We start from the raw sequence: 5770 nt of genomic DNA, 5'->3' as shown, positions 1-5770 counted from the left end.
AAACGCCTTCGGGACATAGCCGGTTATGGTAACCCGCACAAAGGCCTTCGGGACTTAACCCGGATATCACAATTTGCACAATTGCCTTCGGGCTTAGCCCGGATATCATAACTCGCCCAATTGCCTTCGGGCTTAGCCCGGATATCATAACTCGCACAATTGCCTTCGGGCTTAGCCCGGATATCACTCGAACATTCATACACATCTTTGTTTCAATTTCATAACACAACTTTTATGCACAATTCACTTAGCAAAAATATCATTTCGGCTCAATGGCCACATACAAAGGCACAATTTCGATTGCTTATTACTTCATTCAATCGAATCAAAATCTAAGTTTCGATACTCGAAAACTTACCTCGGACGTGGTCGAACGATTTCGACGGCTATTCGACGACTTTTTCCTTCCCCTTATCGGATTTAGCTCCCCTTTGCTCTTGAGCTTAATTTAACAAATAAATTGGTTTTATCATTTGAGCATCGAAAGAGGAATTCAAGATACCTAGCCAATATATATGCTCATTAGGCATCAAAGTCGCATATGTACGAAATCACGAATCGAACTCAACACATTAGTTAATATTCCTCTTAGCCGAATTTTCTAAGCCAAGAATAGGCATCAATATGCTTGCCTCTAACCGAATGCATGCACACCAATTTCCCCTCATGTGGCGAATATGCATGTCCATGTTGAGGCCAATTATGCACTTAATACCACACAAAACAGCATGCATTTTACTAACTAACGCATTACATATTGTAGCTCAATACACATCTCTCATGTACTTCATAACCGAAACATCATCACAAGCAAATATATACCTTGAAATAATATATATGTCATGCCAATACATCATGTGCAAACATGTATACACAAATAGGTGCAAGGTCAATCTCAAGGGGTTCATACCCATCCAAACACAAATTTTACCAATCAAGTAACAAGCATAAATCATGCTCATGAATGCACCATGGTCGAATACATCACAACCATACTCTTTCAACTTCGGTCATGGTTAAACAAAGAATTCAATGTCCTACTCAAGAATACTAAAAAGAAATTTCAAGAGTAGTCAATCCATCATTACATGCATCATCAACAAGCTTCACATTTAGCATGCAATGGCTTTAACACAATATCAACCTTGGCCAAATACCATTTTTCATGGCATAGCAAGGATTTGAACCATGGCTAACATGCACATCAAGTTAGCAACCAAAACAAGCATGAATCTCATGACACAACCTCAACATACCTTAATCTTGATGCAAGTATAGCCAAATCTCCTTCTAGATCTCTTCTAAACTAAAATGGAGCAAAATTTCCTTCCTTCTTAGAATTTTCAGCCCAAAAAATGAGAATGGATGAACCAAATTTTTTCTTTTCCTTTCTCTCAACTCACGGCCAAGGGGAAGCATGGATGAGACCATTTTTTTCTTTCTTTGCCCATGCTCTTTATTTTATTATTTCACCCTAATGCACCAACAAAACATGTTTCATGACATGTTTTGTCCATCCACTCTTGCCATGGCCGGCCACTTCATGTTGGGGGGGGGAAATTGACATGCAAATCCCTTATTTTTGCATGCATGTTCAACTAGTCATCACACATTTCCCCATCATACTTTCAAAGTTTACTACTAGATCCTTTCTAATGAAATTCACATTTATAACTCTAAATCGAAACATCAAAATGTCACACATGAATTAACACATATTATAGGCATCAAAATAAATTATAAATTATTTTTATGCCTCGGTTTTGTGGTCCCGAAACCACCTCCCGACTAGGATCAATTTTGGACTGTCACAATAAACCCGTCTAAGGCAGCCTTTAAAAAGTTAGGATAAACCCATTTAAGACAATCTTAAAAAGGTTGGAATAAGTACGTTTAAGGTATTTATTTTCTATTTTTTATTGTTTCAATATTAATATATTTTCATAAATATTTACAATGAATAGAAATTGTGCTTTAAATACAACTAAAAAATATTAAATTAAAATTAAAATAAAGGTTGAATATTCATTACAAAAATCGATCCAATATCAAAATACACTAACATTTAGCCAAAATATATACCACCAACATTCAACCCAATGTACAAAAGTAAACAAATAAAAAGGTTCCTAAGACGATGGACATTGATATTGATGTTATACTACATAACAACTAATACAGTCTGAAATTGCAACTTCAATTCCAAGAAACTCTACTAATCTCTTATTTCTACAAGGGAAGCCCCATTAGTGAAACATCTCCAGATCCAAGTATACCATATACCCTAACAATCCATTTTGTTTACTACCTACTTGTAACATATGCAGTCTTCTCTCTTTTCACCTTTATTGCTTCCCGACTCTTCGCTATATTTAGTGTTATCCCTCGAGCTCCAACCTTGCTGTAAGCCAATTGCAGACCTCATTCATCTCTTTAGAGATTGTGTAATGACCAATCCTGCACAGACCGGATCAAAAACTTAAAACTTTTTCTGGTTTTGTATTCCCTTTAATATCAAAAGGTCTGAGAATAACAAAAAAAAAAAAAAAAGGACTGAGTGTTTAAGGTTCTTGCACTTAATTTCATTTGTACTGTATCTTCTATAATAGATTTTTATTTATCATAATTGTAAGCACAATGAATAATTCATCGTGATAGTTTATTACTATGAATGTTGGTATCACATATGCGTTACCATTGCATTCTAATATAACAATCAGAGAAGTTTCAAGTGGTTTGAAAGCTTCAAAAGGGAAATTACACTGATATGCATTTCAGAAAGAATAAGGTTTATCAAAAAAGGCACAATAAGATATAAATAAAGCCCTGTATGCAAACATGATTTGGCAGCTACATTACCATTACCTGTATTGCTTGATCATGATGTTTGACTAATATAAAATAATATACACATATATTTAAAAAATCCAACTTTTCTCATTCGAATTGATATCCAACAAGACGAATATACGAAAATATAACACAAATACATTAATACACAAATTACCAAGTGTATCATAGATAATGGTTTCATAAAACTACATATACCATCCACAAATAAACACCAATCAAGGATACACAATGAAACTAAAAAAGGGGGGTCTAAAAATAAATATTCAATAATGTTTAGGCTAGTAAGGGGAATTTCCAATTAAAAATTTGTCTCTATGTTTCTCTATGATAAAAGTGACAAGTAAATTGGTTGGCTTTTCATTTCTTGAACATCTTTCAGATGATACAAAGCACATACATTGCTGGAGTAAATGACCAAAACTGGTAAACATCAATGCCCTAAGCCTCAAATGTGTTTTGGGAACAGAAAAAAACTAAATATTTGAACATACCTCGAAATCTCCGATTATGCCGACCACAAAACATGACAGTCGCAATTAGCAATCTTAAAGAATGTTTTAACAACCAACTTGCCAAATAAGTTGAACAGAAGGAGCCTTTTTATGATTCCATTGAAGCATCGCCTTCGGGAACGCCAAACATGCGGAGGTTACGATCCATTGATCCTACTGCCAAGTACTTTGCATCTGAGCCGAATTTGACACAAGTTGCTCTACCTGCAAATACAGGAGAATAATGCACTTCAACTTTTGCTGGCTACCAGTAATAATAATAGATTACAATGTTAAAAAAACCAGACCGGGGTCGAATTGTTTATTAATGTTAATGGTATGATCTTTCAAATAAAACAAGTTGAGGTCTTGTTAGTTAGAAATAAAATTTTGAGAAATTACACATAAAACCCTTATTTTTCCAGTGGAATTGGTTTTTTGTCGTGCCACACAAACTACAGGTTCCTGGTTCAACCATTCCAACTGGCTGGTAAGTGTTTTTTTTTTCTTTTCTTTTTTAAATTCATTGATAGAATTAGGGAACAGAAGACAAACTAGTGCCAGATAAATCAGGTAAAGTTTTGATGCAATTCCATTTTGTTTTGATACTACCGACTTGGGACACTCTGGAAGCATAAAATTAAATCAGTATCCACCAAATATCACAACAAATGAAATTTTGAATGTCTATTGACCATCTAACAACATAGTCAGACAATCTCTAGCCAGGAAAATAAGCATTCTATTTAAATGTCAAGTGAAATAGTCTCTACACCGAATTTAAGTTTTGGTTCCAATAAACTATATACCAAGATTTGAAGACCCTAAGAGCACCTACCTTAAGAGCACCTTCCTTACATCCGAGCCAACAATTGCAAGGTAACTCCAACTATGGTCGAAATCCACTAAAAATACAAAGAACAGAATTAAATCTGCTGCTAGTTAAAGCTTTTCACAATTAAAAACTTTTATCACGAGAAAGTAAAGCTTTATTCGTTTACAATTTTCCCCCTGGCTCAAAAGTTTCCAATATAGAAAAGAAAAGAAAAGTAAATGTACAGATAATATATATAATATAGAAGAAAACATGAAGTTTTCAGTTTTCCTTTCACCACCAATTTCCCTTCTCACAGTTAAGGAAAAGAAGAAATTTTAAAGAATTTCTTTCACCCTTTTCTCCTCTAGGGTTTCGGCATTTTGGGGAAGATGAAGAGAAGAAAAGAAAAAAATGTTCTTACCCTTTTTATTTTTCCGATTTCTCTTACCCACTTTTATATTATTATATATTTATTATATTCCCATAAAATTTTAAAATTTTATAATATATATTAAAGACATATGTAAATCATAACTGGCCACTATAGTAACCATTTTTATAATGGTTTATTTATTAAATAAATCCCTTAGTTATAATTTAGCTTTTTATTTAATAACAACCACACTTTTACCACTTGCGCAATTTAGTCCCTGTACTTAAATTGAGCACTAAAGCAACGAAATTATCTAATCAAAATTCAATTCACCTACAACATAATTTCGTAAATATTTAATAAAATTATTTACAACATCGATTTACAGAAACGAAGTCACAAAATTGGATTTTCTGGTACTATTAACTTTCCAATCGTTACAAGTTGGGTTCGACGATGCAAAGATTGGTTGGGATTTTGATTTGGGGAAAATTTAGGGTTTGAGGGAAAATTTTTAGGGGGAAAAAATTAAAATGGCGCCATTTTGATTAAAACAAAATGATTTTTTCAATCCAATTTTCTTCCTTATTTCTATATTTGAAAGGTTTAATTATTTCTTAAATTCCTTTAAATTAAGTTTGTTTTGTTCCAAACAATATATTTAATTTGTTAATTTTATAATGATGTACGAAAATAATTTTAAATAATATGAAAACTCGAGCTAGATATGTCTTTTCGATGAAGAATTCGTAGTTTTTGTATTAAAGAAGATGGAGCTTATGATGTTACGATAGAATCGAACAAATCGGAAGAATCAAATCAATCCGAAAGAAGTTCATGGTTGGTTAATACAAAGGTTAATTATATTCATTTGACTCTTTATTTTACTTGAAGTATTTGTGTATGAAACTTGTTTCTAACACGATCATGAACATATTACATTCTAAGAACCCTACAAATAAGGGTGAAAAAAACTTGATTAAAAATAGCTCGTTCTAGTTGATATCGGTTAAGCGATTCACCGACTAAACCGTTCTTTAGTAGCATTGGTCTCTCCTTCACTCCGTCTTCATAAAAAAAACTTGATTAAAAATAGCTCTGTTCTGGTTGACATCGGTTAATTGATTCACCGACCAAACCGTTCTTTCGTAGCATTGGTCTCTCATTCACTCTCGTCTTCATTTAATCTTTCCTAAACCCTAACACTACATCTAAAACCCTAAACCCAAAACCCAA

At 33.2% G+C, this 5770-nt stretch overlaps 1 long non-coding RNA gene across 1 annotated transcript; it reads right to left on the bottom strand.

Annotated features, from left to right (window-relative positions):
• Positions 1-1973: 1973 nt before the first annotated feature.
• On the bottom strand, positions 1974-4644 carry LOC128296257 (uncharacterized). The gene is made up of 4 exons (XR_008286804.1): positions 4583-4644; positions 4183-4249; positions 3345-3569; positions 1974-2457 (listed from the first exon to the last, which is right to left on the bottom strand). It is a non-coding gene; the product is annotated as an uncharacterized LOC128296257 (long non-coding RNA).
• Between the last annotated feature and the right edge of the window lie 1126 nt (positions 4645-5770).

The sequence above is a fragment of the Gossypium arboreum genome, chromosome 8, assembly GCF_025698485.1.
Source record: "Gossypium arboreum isolate Shixiya-1 chromosome 8, ASM2569848v2, whole genome shotgun sequence".
NCBI lineage: Eukaryota > Viridiplantae > Streptophyta > Magnoliopsida > Malvales > Malvaceae > Gossypium > Gossypium arboreum.
The sequence above is the reverse complement of the archived record's forward strand: the minus strand, read 5'-3'. Positions and strand labels throughout refer to the sequence as shown.